The sequence below is a fragment of the Ictidomys tridecemlineatus genome, chromosome 3, assembly GCF_052094955.1.
Source record: "Ictidomys tridecemlineatus isolate mIctTri1 chromosome 3, mIctTri1.hap1, whole genome shotgun sequence".
NCBI classification, from domain to species: domain Eukaryota; kingdom Metazoa; phylum Chordata; class Mammalia; order Rodentia; family Sciuridae; genus Ictidomys; species Ictidomys tridecemlineatus.
The window spans coordinates 47,160,408-47,180,005 of NC_135479.1; the positions used below are offsets into that span (position 1 = coordinate 47,160,408).

Sequence of the window (19,598 nt, forward strand, 5' to 3'; positions counted from 1 at the left end):
GTCCATGCGGGTCTTGAACTTGAGAGCCTCTGCTTTCTGAATAGAAATGATTTCTATTCTCATCCTGGGGAATCTGAGGTACAATGAGGTTAAATAAATAACTTGTCTAGGATCACACAGATAATAAATAGGATTGGACCCACAATCATCGATTGCCAAGGCTGCTATTTCTGTCTGATATTTAAAACCCTACTGTCAGCAGCAGGGAACACCCATGTGCAACCTGGGCTGCTTCCTCATTGGCAGAAGGGAGGGGATCTTGGTAAGTAATTGCAGTGGGAATTCTCTAAGGGCACTTTGCCAAGTGCTTGGAGGCCCAAGAGATGGAAGTCATCTCACAGAAGCAATGTGGGCATAGACAGGTCCCAGACCCCATAGAGACCAAGATTTCCCTGAGGGGACCATGTTGATGCAGTGACATTAGATGGTATGGTCACAGCCATGAGGCCTGGGCTTGTTCTGCCTGATGATGTCACCTCCTGCTATGGGTCCAACTTCTTGTCTCCCAGGACTCAGCGTTCAATTCCTTATGAGAAACCAAATCAAACAATAAAATAAGGAAGTCCAAACTTTAATAATGCAACCAAGGGGAGGGAATCAGTCTTGTAGATGAAACTCCCAGCCTCCTGTCATTCTTACCTGACATCTCACTCTTTTATCAGCTTTTCACTGAGAAACAGGGGTGCTGGCTCTTTCCCCAATATTCTGAATGCAGCTACGAATCCTTATGAGTTCCTGGGTGGGGCAGCCAAGTGTACCAGCCTGTAGTTCATTGGGCAAAGCATCTGACCTGGTCCTCTGCCACCCTGTTGCCTGCAGGAGCCAGATTGGCTTAGGGTTTTATAATGTTTCCTCAGCCTGGATGGACAAACAGGCACTGGCTGACAGACTCACAGCTTTTCTAAGTGATGTCTTGGTTTTAACAAAAAAGAACAATTCCTGGGGAGTTGAGCCCATGTGAATTATGGGAAGTTTGACTTAGAAGTGATCCCCACTTCTTAGAACTTGACCTCTATTGACATTTGCATCTTTTCTACTGAGTTTCCTGCAAGTGGTTAGTTACTGCTTGCATTCCTTTGTGGATAGAGAGCTCACTTCCTCTTTAAGACAGCACAGCTGGTGTGAATGTGGGGAGTTATTTAGTGATTTCCCAGCTGGACCCAGCAGAGACTTCCTAGGAAATCAGAACTATGGAGCCAGGACCACTGGCCTAACTAATTGGGCCATGGGCTCAGCAATAACCCCTCAGTTGTCAGGACTGAAGAGTCCTTGAAGATGTCTCACTGCCTGATTTTACAGGGATGGAAACACCTCCTCTAGGAGTAGGTCATCAGTGGGAGGGTCTTCCTTCATGGCCTTGACATTAACAGCTAATATTTATTGAGTCCTGGTTACAGAAACTTCCATAATTGTTTCATGCTGTATGATCTCATTTAATTCAAGCTCCCGTAAGACGGACATCATTTACTTAGCAGATGAAGTGACTGAAGTTCAAAGAAGTGAAACAATGTGTCCAAAGTCACTGTACCTGATTAATGACAGAGCCAGAACTTGAACCCAGGCCTGCCTAAATCCATCTTTCCTTTTAAGGCCACATGAAAGGTAAATTTCCTCTATGGAGGAAATTAAGTGGGACTTATCATTTAGGGAGTTAAAGACTCATGGTAGGCTCCAAGTCCATGCAAAAATCCTGAGGTTGAGTCTATGCAAACAAGAAAATGAGGAGAAATTGATCATCAAATAATGGAACTCTGGTTCAGCTGCTAGTCTATACCTGTAGCCAGTTCCTCCCAGGCTGGTTTGTGCGTGTGGCGACTGCAAATGAAGTCTGCAAATGAAGCCTGGAGGGTACCCGTTATTCTCATCAGGAGGGCAAATTATTTCATTTCCTGACTCATATGATCTCCAGGTGAGATCATGAGAAGTTGGAGATGCCTGATATTTGGTTTATAAGCACAGAGCTCCAAAAAATGTTTTTTAAAAAATTGGAGCGGAAATGATCCTTTAGCTGGAAAAGAAGTTAAGGTGATCATATTTGAAACAATGGAAAGAACTTTTCAGCAATTATTTGAGATTAATTTTTCCCTAAGGTTAAGCCTTCAGCTAACTCAAAGCTGTGATGGGAGACTCAGCTGTGGGAACTGCTCTGGCACGGAGAGGCAGCTTTTGGGGTCTTGAGATTTTTAGTGCTGACTTAATTAAGGATCCAGAGCATCCCAAGGCACTCTTCAAAGCTCTTGTGTCTCCTTGACCCTCCCAGAAAAAAAAAATATGCAGGCAGTTAGTTCCTTATGGTTTCTCACACACAACCTGCTGGTTAGAAGGTGGGGCTTCTTAATAGACTGGGAGCTATTTGGCTCCCAGTCTATTAAGAAATTATTCTTCACAGTTCCCTCAAATCTGATAGGCCTTCCTGGAGCACTCTGACTGTGCAGCCTTTGAGAATCTACACGATGCTGGAAACAGAACTGCCCTTCTGCCTTCTCAGGCAGTCTGTGAGGGAGGCTTTACACAAAGCTCCTCATCACTTTGCATGCAGGGCTGGTGCTGCTGAGCTCTGATCTGATCCTGTGCTTGGGGGCACACTGGGCCTTCTTTTTCTGGCAATTCAGAAACAGATTTCATAGGTTGGTGCATGGGATGAATACCTAGTGGGTATATATTCATAGATTTATATCTATTTTCATGAACTTCTGGACTCTACAAATGTCTATATATTGGGTAACCATATAAGAATGAAATGGATAAGTTCAATGACACTTCATTTTAGTAATTTTGATAAATGTCAAATTGCTGTCAAAAAGTCCACATCAGTTTCAACTCCAACTAGGTCCCTAATTCAAGGATCTTCTTCCCCACATCTTTGCCAATCAGGAAGGCAGGAAATTGTTGGATTGTTAAAATTTGTTTTTATTAAGTTAGGAATAAGGTTCAATATCTTTCAATGTATTTCATTGTCATTTTTTAATGGGTTCCTATTCCTGTCCTTTACCCATGGTTTTGTCCATTTTTATTGACTTTTAACTGCCACTCATTGAGGCTCTTCAACTTGTGAAGGGTTCCTTCTTGAGCTGAAAATACTGGTAAGAAAAAAAATGCACTCAATGAAAAGTAAAGTCACTGTACTCTAGTGATACATGCACACCCATGTTTGTGACAACACAGTTCACAATAGCCAAACTACATGTCCACGTGTGTATCATTCTCCACTTTTGAAGAGTTCCTAGGCAACAGGGTCGGCCCAACTCCTAGCCGCTGCCAGCTATAGGGAAATAAGTTCTGGATAAGGCTTCAGAATTTTTCCTGCAGCATCACCCAGAACTGAACCACAGAGGGAGGCTCTCCACTTTTGTCCCACTTGCCCCAGTCTTCCTTAAGAGTACTTGGTGGTGGTTCTTACATGGGTGAACTCCTTTGGGTCTTCTGTCTCTGTCTCTGCAACTGCTATGCTAGCCCACTCTCACTCACTCTCTAGTGATTTCTGTAAAGTTATTAGCTGAATTCCTCCTGCACCTGCCATCGCTTCCTTCCGTGCCTTGTCATAGGTGAACTAATGCTAGATATTATCTCCTTTTGGAAGCACTTAAAAAAATCAGTACTGGGGATTGAAGACAGGAACTCTCTCACTGAGCTACATACTTTTTTATTTTGAGATAGGGTCTCACTAAGTTGTTGAGGCTGGTCTCAAGGTTGTGATCCTCCTGCCTCAACCTCCTGAGAAGCTGAGATTACAGGTGTCAGCAGCACCTGTCTTTTCCTAGATTTCAGGCTGCTGGTTTCCCTGAAACTTCAGTTCGCTGATGGTTCAAGATAAAATATAATTTTGGAGTCCTAGCTCCTCCATGTAACTTGACGGCCTCATCCTTTCAGGCCCTCACATCCTCATGTTCCTTAGAACAGGGACCAGATCTCAGTTATTCATTTGTCCTCAGCACTTGGCATGTTGTAGGTATTATTAAATATTTTTGGATTGAAATGGGCTTTGCAGCTGGCAGTCAGGTGGTCAGTGCAGCAGCTAGGGTCATGGGCAAAGGAAAGTTACTCAGGGAGGACCAAAAAAATTATTGCCAAATTGAGGTTGGAAAGGTCTATACCTGAGATTCTTGTAACTATGACCTTCTCCCTCTCTGAGGGGCCTGTTTTCACTTGCTGTCCCTCATTATGTCCTTCTCTAAAGCTAGGATGGACTTGAGACCCCATTCCTCAGGAGCAACAGGGGTCTCTTCCTCAGCACCTCTTCTAAGTGTTGGGGATACAGAGAATTTTTTTTTTTATCCACTAAGTGTTTATTAAGCTCCTTTGTTCTGGGCACTCCTAGGTGCTCCTTGATCCTGGTCCTCTCTTGGGTCTTTGATAATTCCACGTTGTCTCTGTGAGTTGGGATAACATTAGTCTGATAAATAACTTCAATTTTTCAGCACCTTAACACTTACATTAATGCCGTAATCAAATACTGATATTCCTGGCAGACTTCTATAAGCCAGGATCTTTCTGTTGTTAAAAGATATTTTCACTTTTAATCGACACAGCAATGGTACGTATTTATAGGGTATAGTGTGACATTTCAATGCATATATTCAATGCATAATGATCAGATCACAGTTACTATCACCTCAGACATTTATCATTTCCTTATGTTCATTCAAAACTCTCTCTTCTAGTGTTCTGTCTTGAACTCTTCCCTCTTGCTACAGTCCTTTTCAATCAGCTTGTGGATGATGAACAGCCGTGGAGAAGGCATACTTACTTCATAATCACGACAACACATCATTGAAACACACTGATTCTATTATTACCTCATGGGTGAAAATTAGTCATGTGGTTCCACATAGCTGCAAAGGAGACTGGGAAGTGTAGTCTCTAGCAGAAAACCTGCTTTGAAGCAATACGTTGACACTCTGGAAGGAGAACCCCGTCTTGTGTTGTGCTACCTATCCCTCCCACAGTCCTTAGAAGGATTGGATAGACAATGATTTTGATCAATTGGTCCTAGCAAGGATTAAGGTTTTTTTTCTTTTCAAAGGTTAAGTCTTGAAAAGCTCCACTGAATATTTCACAACCATCCTGAGCTAGAGGACATATGTATGTGACCTTGAGGGATTTAGAGTGGGAAGTGGGGTAGACTTGGAATGTATGCAGCTATTTGAGGGAGATTTCAGGAGTCTGAACTGACCATTTCCTCTGCTTAAGTTAGGGTGGGTTCTAGTTTGCCATATGAAATGCAAATTCTTCCACTTAGTATTTAACTAGTTTTATAATGTTGCCCCAACATACTTATCCAGACTTCTCTCACCTCAACTCTGCTTGTCCCCAGCACTTAGGGTACATAGTATCCCATCATCTTCCTTATGAGTAGATCAATATTTATTCATTATTTTTTCACTCATTCATTCATCTATTAAACATTGTGCCACTTACTATAGAGGAACACAAAATGTGGTCCCTACCCTTAGGAAGTTACAGTGCTTTTGTGCAATAATCTTTTCAGAATGTGTCTTTGTTGGGAACTTGAAATGCTGATACCAAGAACTGCCTTCCTTAGAGAAATACTCTTTTATGGGCCTACCTTTCCCTGAGACAATGCTTACTATAGACTTTCTAGTCTGGTTCTGCCATCCGCAGAGTTCAAGAGCACCTTCCACAACCTTCCCAGAAATAATCACCCAGAGTGCGCTAGAGAGATGCTAAGGTCAATATGTCAGCCAGCTTGCCATCCCTGTTATAAAATAGAAGTTGGAGAAATAATTTTAAAAAGGAAACATTTATTTTGGCTCCTGGTTTCAGATGCTTTTCATTTGTGATCAGATGCTTTTAGGCCTGTGGTGGGGCAGAATATCAAGGTGGGGAATGTGATAGAATAGTGATGATTAGATCATGGGGACCAGGAAGCTAAGAGAGAGAAAGAGAGGGAAATGTTCCAGAACCAAAGTATAACAGAGATTGCACTGCCTCCTGAGGGATCCTGGAAAAATCATCTTCATTTTGTGGAACAAAGCCCTGTTTTTCTTTTGTTCATCCTTTGGTCCTCTGGAACACAGTACAAATCTACTCCTTTGTGACCAGGGGAGACCTTCAGAAATGGATTGAGTCTTCCCTTTAGAAAGCAGACTGAACCTTCTGCTGGGAGACCCTGCTCATCTCCAGTTTTCTGCCTACCCCATAGAGGTCCTCCAGCTCATACCACTTGCCCTCTCCACCTGTCCAAGGTCATTTGCCCAGTGCTGTCCTCACTGTGAGGATTATGCTTTTCAGAGTGCTGCCCATGTGCTACAAAGCCCTACATTAAAACACAGGCTGACTTGATCTGATCACCCCAACATCAAGTAGGAGGGTCTGTCAAAGATTCCTGGCAGAGATTTTGTCCTCTCACTGTTGATCACTTCAAGGAAAATCTGCACTTATTTGAGCATATTCAGATATGGGCCTGAAAAGGTTAAATTCAGTCTTCTAGAAGTTATAAATTTGCTCTCTTCCCTTTACCATTTTGGCATTTCTTCAAATGATACTTTTTGAAAAAATAAAATAGAATAAAAGATCCGTGAAATACACTTTAAAGTATATTTCAAGCAATAAAAATATGGCATCTGTTTAATTGGTTATAATTTGCACTGGATGATGTGTGTGAGCGGCATTTTAAAAGCTTTTGCTCTGCTTTTGGTTTCTCTTTATGTCCTACTTTAGTAATTTCCTCTTGCATCCTTCTGTCCCTGGGCCTAGAAGCCTGGCAAATACGCAGGCCCCAGAGAGCTGCAGGGAGCCAGCAATGTCCTGGAAATGTGAGGCCATGAGGTTAAGCACAAAAAAAAAAAAAAAAAAAAAAAAAAAAGGCTCTCTTTCCAGGAAGGAATGACTGAACCAGAACAATGAACTTGGCTTTCCATTACCACTAACACTCCCCACTCTGTTCCTCTCTTGCCCCTTTCACTGGCCCCACGCTGTGGAGGAGCTAGAACTGCCCAGAGCTCTTTTGACCCCTGGGTGTTGTAGAGGCTACTTGAGCCTGGGCCTCAGGATTTCATGTGTCCACAGAGCTGCTTTGAGTCAAGCTTCCTCTACAGCTCCAGGAAGAATGCCTGTCAGGAAGCTCAAATATTCAGAGAATGTGAAATACAGTATTTTTAATGGAACCATTTTCACCTCCTCCAGAAAGAGGATGTAGAGTTCGTCCTCAGGCTCTCTGCAAATTACACGTATTCACACTAGAGCTCCTTCCTGATCTTAACACCCAACCCTTGGTGTTTTTCTTTGCCTCTAGAGATTTTGTTGGAGGTGTCCTGTGAGCAGATGCAGCCCAGTGAGGCTGGCTGCTGGAATGCAGGCAGTGTTGTTAGAAGAGGGATCTGCCTTTGGCTGTCTTCCTGCCCTTATGCCACTAAGCCTTGCTACAGCAAAACATCAAGCAGGGTATTGAAATTTGTTTCTAGATACTGTGCCTGGTCTTACAATGAAACCATGATGTTAGCAGCAGGAAGAACTCTGGTAGCCCTTGTGCTATTTGGCTTCAATATAAGTGTATAAAGTTTTTGAAAACATTTTACTTTTAATTGATATTCTTCCCAGCACCTTTCTAGTCAGTGCAATAGAGATGTTGCCAAGAGTTAAATTATAAAATTTTGCTGTTGTCTGGGATGGAATGTTGGATGGTTTCTCTTCTATGTCAAAATAGATACATATATTTACTTTGTAACAAAGATGCTCAAATGAAATAATGAAATTGAGGGAAGAATTCACAACCCTGGGTACTGAGCTCGAAATACTTCACCTTTTTGGAGTTGAAAAAAAAAATTCTTGTGTAGCAGTACTGACTTTTCCAGGTGAAATTGGCCTGTACAAAATTTGAGTATATGTGATTTCACTTAAAACATTTGTCCCGGCTCAGAGACCTGATACAACTCAACCAAATGCATAATCCTTCTCTTGGATAGCTTTATGAAAAAGAGAAGATTTTTTTTTTAATAGAGAAAGAATCTCTGTGCAGAATCTGAACTCTACTGTTCTTCATTGAGTGGGAGGAAAGGAATGGATGGGAGTTTAGAAGGCTCTTTGAAGGAGAAGCCAAGTTATTAGAGCAAGCTCCAGGTTCTTTGAGACTCGCCTTCCTGTCTCTCACTGGGCACAGTCAGTACTTCTGCTGCCTGTCCACCTGGGAGGAAGGCAAAGCATGGAGAGATGGCAGAGGGGGGAGACAGGCAACTGAGCATTTGAACATATGTGCTTGCTCTGAGTGTATGGGTGTATGTTTGGCAGATGGGGAATGGACTGATAACATTTGACTTTGAAAATGACTTTGACCCCTGCTACACTAAAACTTGCTTCACCAGCTTGGAAGACAAATATGACTATTTGTAGTCTTCTAACCAATCCCTATGCCACCCCACAGGCAAGTTCATAGGAAGTCTTGTTTCTTTCGAGACTTCCCACTGGGTTTGCCCAAGAATTCTCTCCAGCTGTCTTTGCCTTTAGGAGCTTGGTGCTGGCAAAAGAGGGGAAGGAAGAAACCCACAGGGTCCTGCCTGAGGAGACCCCGTGCTTCCCTCAGTCTTACACACCAACCAGTGCAGGGAGCCCACACTTGGGGAAGACTGGGGTCCTTTTGTTTTCTGACTGCATATGCTGCTTCTCCTGGCCTCTCCAGGGGACCTTGTAGGGAGGTGGAAGGAGCGACTTGGAGTGCTTTCCTGCCAGCTGACCCCACACTTGGTCATCTCAGCCCACCAGAGAACTTCCAACATGTGAATTTTCAAAAGGAAGAAATCAGGATTGCTTTTGAGCTCCCTGACTTCTGCAAATTTGTCAGGCCTGTCCCTCAGGTAGGGCAGTGGGGTGCAGGAGGGACACACACCTGGCTAAGAAAATCTCCATGTGGTAAACAATCCTAGGTGTAACTCCTCTCCTTGGCTATGGAGAATTCTGTCTATGGTAGAAAGCTTCCACAAGACATAGTGGACCTGTGATGTTTCACTGTTTTACTTCCCAGAGATTTTTGAGGCTTGAGGCAAGGGCTAGTAAGAGGCAAAGCAATTTACCTTGACCTCAGAGCACTGACCCAAGTAGAAGAGCTACCTGGTAGAAGCAAAGTTAGTTTTAGAGCCTGTGTGCTTAGGTATGTGCAACTAACTCAGACTACGTAGAACTTTGCCTGTCAACACTGATTTTCTTTTTCTACTAAAATGTTATTTAAAAATATTTACTTCTATAGGAAAATTTCAAGAATAGTAAAACAATATGCACCATAATCTGTATAATTTTCTCTATGAGTGTGATATGTCAAGCAAATATGAAGATTAGTATGACATCCATATATTATTAAGCTAAATTCATCAATTTTAATATTTTGCTACAAGTAGGAAATTCTCTAGTACCACCATAGTAATATCCCTTTGAGGAAATTTGGTATTGATATGAAACTATAATCAGGTATATAATACTTATATTCAAAATTTCCTAAATCCATTTTAGCAGGATTTTTAAAATATACAGCATATGATCAAGGATCACATGCTCCATGTTCTTGTCATGTTTCTTTAGATTCTTATAATCTATACTGGTTCTCTGACTTTTAGTTTTTATAGAGCACTGACATTATTAAAGAGTCCTGGAGGCTGTATCCTCCAGAAATTTCTCACTCTCACACTGATTTACCAACAATTTATACAAACAAAACAGACCTGAGTGGATACAAACCAGATAGCTAAAAACTGAATACCAAAATTTTTTGAAAGCAGCCAGAGAAAAATGATACATCACATGTAAATAATAATGGTTGGATTCCTGCCAGAAGCCATAGAGGTCAGAAGAAAGTGAGAGGGATCTTTAAAGTGCTGAAAGAGACTTCTGGTTTCAGCTCCAACATGTGAAGAGCTTGGAAGTTGTGACTTCCAGCCTTATAACAGGAACGAATAGAAAACCAGCAACTTTTACATCCCCACCAGGGAACTGAGTAGGCAGGGCACACTGCCACCACGAATCCTGGAGAAAGAGGTGAATCCAGGGTCATGGGACAGCTCTGTTCCCCTGAAGCAGAAGCAACAGGAGCCATCAACTGGTAGGAACACCTATTGGTAATGCTGATAAATTGCTGGTAAATCAGTGTGAGAGTGAGAAACTCCTGGGACAGAGCCCTAGAGAGCCCCGGCCCTCAGGCATCCTCCAGGAACCTTACTAGCTTCTCTTGCTGAAGAGCCAATGAAGATACCCTCATGGCTCAGGCAGGGGTTGGAGAAAGGTAACCATTGTGAAAAGAGCAACCATTCTCCAGAACAGAAACCTACTCTGCAAGGACAAGGATTCAGCAGAGCCTTGTCCCTCGAGGGGGAAGGCGTTTCTCCTACTCCAGGCTCTTGTCTCATGCAAGGTGCTAGGGGTGGTGGAAAAGTAGGAAACAGCAGTGAAAGTCACACCCCAGCAATGCAGGCTCACTCAACACCATGATCTAATCACAGACCACAGAATCCTTCCTTCCTCTCTACTGTGCCACTAAACCAAAAAGCCTCCACACAACTCTAGAGAATTACAGCTGAAAGAGTTGAAGACACAAATTCCTTCTGGGCAAGAAATGAACATAAAGACATTATAGGAATCTGAAAGTTTCTGGCCACTTTGGTGACAGAAATCACTAAACATGACCAAACTTCTAGTCAGATGAGCACAAAATCTCACCAAATAAATGGCCTATTTACCTCAGTTCCTATTATTCAGTACACTATATCTAGCTTTCAATCAAAAATAATTATAAGGCATACATACTAAAAAGAAAGAAAAAAAGTCTAAGGACATAAAGCAAGCATTAGAATGAGACCCTCAGATGATGAAGCTGTGGGAATTATCAGATAGGGACTTGAAACAGCTATGATTGAGATGCTAAGGGTTATAGAGGGTTATCGCTGAACAAGAATATTAAAGAAAAGATAGATAATGTAAGCTGATGGTGGAAATGGTAAACAAGAAAAAAAAGAGGATATACTGGATATCAAAACCACTAAGATAAATGCTTAACACATTTAATGGGCTCATCAGTACCCTGGACATGACTGGGGAGAATATTAATGGACTTGCAGATAGGTCAGAAGAAACTTCTCAATTAAAATTGCAAAGAGAAAAGAAAAATTGAAACAGAAAATTTAAGAACAACAGGGCAATTGCAAAAGATAAACATGTGCGCAATTGGAATATGAGGAGGAGAAGCAAAATAGAATAGAGTTGAGGAAAGACTTCGAGTATTAATGATGGAAAACTTTTCTAAAGTAATAGATACAGGGAGTTCAGAGAACATCAAACAAGGCAAATACCCAAAATCTACACCTATCATCTTTCAAACTGCTGAAAATCAAAGCCAAAGAGATGGTGTTTAAAGAAATAATCATACTCATAGAGGAGCCAAGATAAGAATCTTAGTGGACTTCTCCTGTGCTAGAAAGAGGGTTGAGTGAAATTTTGAAGTGTTGAAAGGAAAACCCACCGGCCTATAATCCTCTATCCAGTGTATCATGGTTTGATATGGTGTGTCCTCCAAAAGCTCATGTGGGAGACATGCAGGAATGTCAAAGGTGGAAGAGTTGGATTATGAGAGTTGAAGCCTAATCAGTAGATAAATCCACTGATAAGGATTAACCCAGTGATATGTGAACATAGGTGGGTCAACTAGGGGCATGCCTTTGGGGCTTATATTTTGTACCTGGTGAAATGAAGAGCGCTCTCTCTCTCTCTCTCTCTCTCTCTCTCTCTCTCTCTCTCTCTCTCTCTCTCTCTCTTTCCTGGCTGTCATGTTCTGAGCTGCTTTTCTCTGCCACCTTCTGCCCTCATGTTCTGACTCAGCTTGAGCCCAGCACTATGGAGTCAGCTGACCATGGACTGAACCTCTAAAAATGTGAGCGAAAATAAATTTTTCCTCCGTTAAGTTGTTTCTTGTTGGGTGTTTGGGTCACAGTGATGCAAAAGCTGACTAAAACAGTGAAATTATTCTTCAAAAGTGAAGCAGAAATAGAGTTTCTTGAATAAACAAAAACAAATGGAATTTATCACCAGCAACCTGCTCTGAGCCAACGTTCAAACAAGTTCTTCAAGGAGAAGAAAAATAATGTAGATCAGACACTTGGATCTAAATAAAGAAAAGGAGAGCACTGGAGAAGAAATAAAAGTGAAATGCCATCTTTTCTTTATTTTATTCTTGATATAAAAGATAACCATGTGTTTAGAGCAGTAACAGTAACCATATATTGGGTAATTATAGCATAGAAAAAAGTGAAATTAATGAGAGCAATATCATAGGGTACCTTCCCTACACGTGAAAGGGTGGAGTATTATTTGAGGATATTCTTATATTCTTATGATGTACATTGCAAACTCTGGGGCAACCACTAAACATCTGATAAAGGAGGATAGTTGATATTCTAAGAGAGGCAATAAAACGAAATCATATAAAATCTCATATAACCAGAGAAATGGGAAAATGCGTAAAGAACAAAGGCAAAATAGAGAAAGCAGTTATAAATACAACAAATACTACTCCAACTCTACCAATAATCACTTTCAATGTGACTAGTCTAAATATGCCAATTAAAAGTGTCAAACTGAATAAAGAAACAAGACTCCACCATATATTCTCTAAAGAAAGCCACTTTGATTATGAAGACCCAGATACACTTAGAGATGCACTATACCAACTAATCAATTGGAATCTGCAATAGCTATATTAATTTTACATAAAGTACATTTCAGAATATGGAAAATTATCAGGAATAAAGAGGGACAAACTCCAAGAAGACATAGCAATTCTAAATATGTAAGCATTTAGCAACAGAAATCTAAATATGTGACACCAAAACGGATATAACTCAAGGAGAAATTGACAAAATTACTACAGTTGGAGACTTCCAAACACTTCTGTCAGGGCTTGATAGATGAAGCAGGCAGAAAATCAATAAGGATATAGTTGACCTGAATGTCGCTGTCAATCAACCTGATCTTGTTGGAATTCTAAAATACTCTACCCCAAAAGAATAGAGTACACATTTTTTTCAAGTTTACATAAAATTCAGAAAGGCACACCATGTCCTGGGCCATAAAATAGTCATCAATAAATTTAAGGTATTAGAAATCATATAAAATATATTCTTATATTACAATGAAATTAAGCAGAAAATCATTAATAGAAAGAGAACTGAAAAATCCCAAAATATTTGGGAATTCAATAATACATTTGTAAATAACACATGAGTAAAAATAGTCTCAAGGGAAATTTTTGAAAATTTTGAATTAAACAGAAGAAATTACAATTTATCAAAATTACACAATTTATCCAATGAACTGTGTAAGAATTTAGTGCACTTAGAGGAATTTATATTACTGAATACACAGACGAGAGAAGAAGAGGGAGCTAAACTCAGTAATCTAGCTTGTAGAAGCCAAAGCCAAAAGAGCAATTTAAGCCTAAAGCAAGCAAAAAGAAAAAAAAGAAAGAAAAATCAATAAAATTAAACAATAGAAAAGTTACTACAAACCACTCTATGCCCACAAATTTGATAAATTAGCTAAAATATATGGGTTCCTTACAAAACTAAACTAGTCAAACTCACACAGAGAAATAGACAATCTGAATAGGTTTGTTTTCTACTAAGGAAAATAAATGAAAAGCTAACAACCTTCTAAAAGGGAAAACAGCGTGTTTCTTTGCTTTGCTGGTGAATTCTATGAAAAATTTTGAAAAAAGAAATGACCTCAGTGGTGTACTATTTTTCCATCATCTCTTCCAGAATATACTGGTTCATCAATTTGAATAAGTGTGCCATACTAACAAAAGGTGTAATAATAAGGCCAGCTGGGTGTAGAGCATAGCAGAACTATGTCTTAATATCCATGCAATTTTTCTTTCAATAAAAAACTGTTCTAAAATAAAAGTTTTTTTTTTTTAAACAAGAGCTGAAAGGAAAAACTGTCAAACCAGAATCCTATATCAAGTCAAAAATCCAAATGACTACATAAACATGAATACACATAACGGGTGTATGTATGTAGATACTTTATATATGTATACACTTTGTATATTAAAATATATATATATATATAAAGCATTAAAAAAATGGAGACAATTTTTGATAAAGGAAAGCTGGGAGAACCCATCACCAGCAGACCTATACTCCAAGAAACACTAAATAAATGTCTTTGGACTAAAGGAAAGTGATACTAGTAGATGATCAAATCCTCAGAAAGATTTGAGTGCCAGAAATGGTAACTATGTAAATTATGCAAGATCATACTTTCAAACTATCACTTTTTCTCATAATTCATTTAAAAATTATCCTACAGTTTAAAGAAAAATGACAGCATTGTTTGGTGGAATTTATCAGGTATGGAAATGGAATTCTTGTCAAATCTGTGCCATATTATAGGAGGTTAAAATTAGTATGGACTAGGCGAGTGTGGTGGCAAATTTGTGTGCAATCTCAGTGACTCAGGCTGAGGCAGGAGTATCAAAGCCAGCTTCAGCAACTTAGCAAGGCCCTAAGATATGTACTGAGATCCTGTCTCTAAAAATTAAAAAAAGGGAGAGGGCTGGGGATGTGACTCAGTGGTTAAGTGCCCCTGGGTTCCCCTCTGGTACCAAAAAATAAAATAGTATGGACTTACAAGTTTTTTACATTTTAAATAAAAACATTAACTCTAAGTTGATGGTTAAAATTTAAGATTACAGAAAAGGAAGAACAGAAGACCAAGGTCAGATGGTACAAAGAGGAAACAAAGAGCAAAATATGAGGCCTAAGTCCAAATATATCAGTAGTACATTGGACAGAATGAATTAAGCACCCAGTTAGAAGGCAGAGATTATCAGAATGGGTTAAAAAAAATCAAGACTTAATAATGTCTACAAGAGATGTGCTTAAAATCTAAAGATACAGATAGATTGAGTTAAAAAGTTAGGAAAATAATAATGCAAAACTGAAGAATGAAAAGTTGGAACTGCTGTATTAATATCAGATAAAATAAACTGCAAAAGTATTACCATAAATAGAAATCCTGAATAAAGATACGACAATAATTAATAATAAACCCCAGTAACACAGCTTCAGAATATATGAAGCAAAAATCAACAGAATGAAAGGGAGAAACACTTACCAACCATCGTGGGAGATTTTGACACCTGTCTCTCAGTAAATACATTAAATGGGCAAAAACATTAATAAAGACATAGAAGGTTGTAGGAACAGTATCAACTACCTCAGCCTAACTGACTTTATAGAATACAACACCCAACAACTACAGAACTCCCGTTCCCTTTAAGGGCACTTCATACTTTCATTGAAACAGATCATATTCTGGGCCATAAAACAATATTCCTTACCAATGAATGGGATGGATTCAAACTCAGAAGCTTCTTCTCAGCAAAGGGAATGATCAATAATGTGAAGAGAGAGACCACAGAGTGGCAGAACACCTTTATTACACGCACATCAGATAGAGTACTAACTTTCAGGATATATAAAGATCTCAAAAATCTCAACACCCCAAAACCAAGTAACCTGATCAATAAATGGACTAAGGAACTGAGCAGACAATTCTCAGAAGATGTACGTTCATCAACAAATATGTGAAAAAATGTTCAGCTTCTCTAGCAACTCAAGAAATACAAATCAAAACTACTCTCAGATTTCATCTCACTGCAGTCAGAATGGCAATTATCAAGAAGACAAGCAAAACTTAAAGTTGGTGAGGATGTGGGGGAAAAGACACACTCATAGATTGCTGGTAGAACTGCAAATTGATGTAACCAGCATGGAAAGCAGTATGGAGATTCCTAAGAAAACTTGGGATGAAACCACAATTTGACCCAGCTATCCCACTTCTCAGTCTATTTCCAATGGACTTAAAATCAGCATACTACAGTGATGCAGCCACATCAATGCTATAAAGTAGCTCAACTCACAAGAGTTTTACTATGGAACCAACCTAGATGTCCTTCAACAGAGGAACAGATAAAGAAAATGTGGTCAATATGCACAATGGAATATTACTCAGGTTTAAAGAAGAACAAAGTCATGGCATCTGCCAGTAAATGAGTGGAAGTTAAGAATATCAGAGTAAGAAAAATAGGCCAATTCCAAAAACCACAGTTTAAATGTTTTCTCTGATATTTTGACACTAATTCACAATAAGGAGCTTGGCTATGGAAGAATAAAGTCACTTTGGATAAGAAGAGGGGAGGGAAAGGAGGGGAGCCAGGTATGGGGTGGGAAGAAGAGTAGACATTATTGCCCTAGGTGCATGTGTGACCACATGACTGATGTGATTCTACATCATGTACAACCAGAAACATGAGAAGCTATACTCCATTTGTGTATGATGTGTGAAAGTACTTTCAACTGCCATGTATAACTAATTAGAACAAATAAAAGAAAAGAAAAAAGAATTGTGGCAGCCAGGGGTGGAGGAGGAGGAATGGGAGTTCTTACTTACATGGTGGCAGAGCTTCTGTTTGGAGGGAAAAAGTGTGCTGGATACAGAAGTTTGTACAATATTGTGAGTGTAATTAATGCCTCTGAGTTGTCTACTTAACAGGCCTAAAATGGCAAATTTAATGGTACCAGTCCATTAAAACAAAGAACACTTTATTAAAATTTTTAACATTTTCCTTTCCAGAAAATTAAAAGAGTAGGATGCCATTCATAGTTTTTCTGGAGAACCTCCTTGGCTGCCAAGATGTGAGGAGTTAACTTGTGAGCCTTTTCACCATGTTCGGGAGTGGGTGCTGCGGAAGAGAGGAAACAAAAAGTGCATAATTTAGAAGCAAAACGTTTTATGCTCTTTCAACTAAGGCCTGAAGACTACTTATGAATACAATTGACTTAAACAACAAGTATTTTAATACCTGCCACAAACCTCTCTTTGTCACAACCATAACTTTTATAAGCTGTTTGGAAAACAGTTGTTTTTAATTGTTTCAGTCTCTAGAAGTGAAATTATTTCTAATTAATGGATTCTTTAGTATAAATTTTAGGTATAAAAAGTGAGCAAACAATAGAGATCCTCGCTGAGTTGCCTGTGACATGAAATGTTCCCATGTTGGCTCCTCATTTTCTTATTGATATCTTGCATTACAGTGCAGTATACTTACAATGATACCTATTGTGGATACAAATCTATATATTAATATACTTTTGTTGTTTTTTTGGAGGTGCTGGGGCTTGAACCATGGCGCTCGTGCATGCCAGGCAAGCACTCTACCTCAAATGAACAAATACGGATGTAGTTCTATTAATCCAAAGCTGTGAATAGCCAACTGTGTGACCCCGGAGATCCAAGCTGACTGATTCTGACAGCCTGCCCCGCGGCTACAGAAAGTGTGGCACTGCAGAGAAGCGATTAATTAGCAAGGAAGAGCAAAACAACAGCAAATGTAGTAGAAGACAAGAAATAATTAAAATTAGAGCAGAAATCAACGAAATTGAAACAAAAAAAACCATGGAAAAAATTGATAAAACTAAAAGTTGGTTCTTTGAAAAAATAAATAAGATAGACAAGCCCTTAGCCATGCTAACGAAAAGAAGAGAGAGAACTCAAATTACTAACATACGGGATGAAAAAGGCAATATCACAACAGACACTACAGAAATACAGAAGATAATTAGAAAGTATTTCGAAACCCTATATTCCAATAAAATAGAAGATAGTGAAGATATCGATAAATTTCTTAAGGCATATGATTTGCCCAGATTGAGACAGGAAGACACACAAATTTAAACAGACCAATAACAAAGGAAGAAGTAGAAGAAGCCATCAAAAGACTACCAACCAAGAAAAGCCCTGGACTGGATGGGTATAGAGCGGAGTTCTAAAAAACCTTCAAAGAAGAATTAATACCAATACTCCTCAAGCTATTTCAAGAAATAGAAAAAGAAGGAGCTCTTCCAAATTCATTCTATGAGGCCAACATCACTCTGATCCCAAAACCAGACAAAGACACTTCAAAGAAAGAAAACTACAGACCAATATCTCTAATGAACTTGGATGCAAAAATTCTCAATGAAATTCTGGCGAATCGAATACAAAAACATATCAGAAAACTTGTGCACCATGATCAAGTAGGATTCATCCCTGGGATGCAAGGCTGGTTCAATATACGGAAATAAATAAATGCTATTCACCACATCAATAGACGTAAAGACAAGAACCGTATGATCATCTCCATAGATGGAAAAAAAGCATTCGACAAAATACAGCATCCCCACTAGAAAAAGTAAGGTTAACAGGAACTTACCTCAACATTGTAAAAGCTATATATGCTAAACCTCAGGCTAGCATCATCCTAAATGGAGAAACACTGAAGGCATTCCCTCTAAAATCTGGAACAAGACAGGGATGCCCTCTACGACCACATCTATTCAATTTAGTTCTTGAAGTACTAGCCAGAGCAATTAGACAGACAAAAGAAATTAAAGGCATAAAAATAGGAAAAGAAGAAATTAAATTATTGCTATTGGTGGATGACATGATAATATACTTAACAGACCCAAAAGGGTCTACAAAGAAGCTGCTAGAGTTAATAAATGAATTCAGCAAAGTGGCAGGTTATAAAAGCAACATGCATAAATCAAAGGCATTCCTGTATATCAGCAACAAAACCTCTGAAATGGAAATAAGGAAAACCACTCCATTCACAATATCCTTAAAGAAAATAAGATACTTGGGAATCAACCTAACAAAAGAGGTGAAAGATTTATACAATGAAAACTACAGAACCCTAAATAGAGACAAAGAAGAAGATCTCAGAAGATGGAAAAATGTACCCTGTTCATGGATAGGCAGAACTAACATCATCAAAATGGCCATATTACCCAAAGTTCTCTACAGGTTTAATGCGATGCCAATCAAAATCTCAACGGCATTTTTTGTAGAAATAGATAAAGCAATCTTGAAATTCATATAGAAAAACAAAAGACCCAGAATAACAAAAGCAATTCTAAGCAGGAAGTGTGAATCTGAAGGTATAGCGATACCAGAGTTCAAACTGTACTACAAAACAATAGTAACAAAAACAGCATGGTACAGGTACCAAAACAGGCAGGTGGACCAATGGTACAGAATAGAGGACACAGAGACTAATCCACAAAGTTACAACGATCTTATATTTGATAAAGTGGCTAAAAACATGCAATGGAGGAAGGATAGTATCTTCAACAAATGGTGCTGAAAAAATTGGAAATCCATATGCAACAAAATGAAATTGAATCCCTTTCTCTCGCCAGCCACAAAACTTAACTAAAATGGATCAAGGAGCTAGATATCAAATCAGAGACACTGCGTCTCATAGTAGAAAAAGTTGGCTACGATCTACATATTGTGGGGTCGGGCCCCAAATTCCTTAATAGGACGCCCATAGCCCAAGAGTTAATAACAAGAATAAACAAATGGGACTTACTCAAGCTAAAAAGTTTTTTCTCAGCAAGAGAAACAATAAAAGAGGTAAATAGAGAGCCTACATCCTGGGAACAAATTTTTACCCCTCACACATCAGATAGAGCCCTAATATCCAGAATGTACAAAGAACTGAAAAAATTAAACAATAAGATAAAAAATAACCCAATCAACAAATGGGCCAAGGACCT

The 19,598-nt window shown here is 39.2% G+C and overlaps 1 protein-coding gene across 4 annotated transcripts in view; it reads right to left on the bottom strand.

Moving 5' to 3' along the window:
• Nucleotides 1–16,584: 16,584 nt before the first annotated feature.
• LOC144376144 (palmitoyltransferase ZDHHC19-like) overlaps nt 16,585–19,598 on the bottom strand; it is a 75,311-nt gene continuing 72,297 nt past the window's right edge. For all 4 annotated transcript variants that reach the window (XM_078042666.1, XM_078042663.1, XM_078042664.1 and 1 more), the window contains one exon: nt 16,585–16,741. The gene's annotated coding sequence lies outside the window, so the exon portion shown is untranslated. The remainder of the gene's footprint in view (nt 16,742–19,598) is intronic.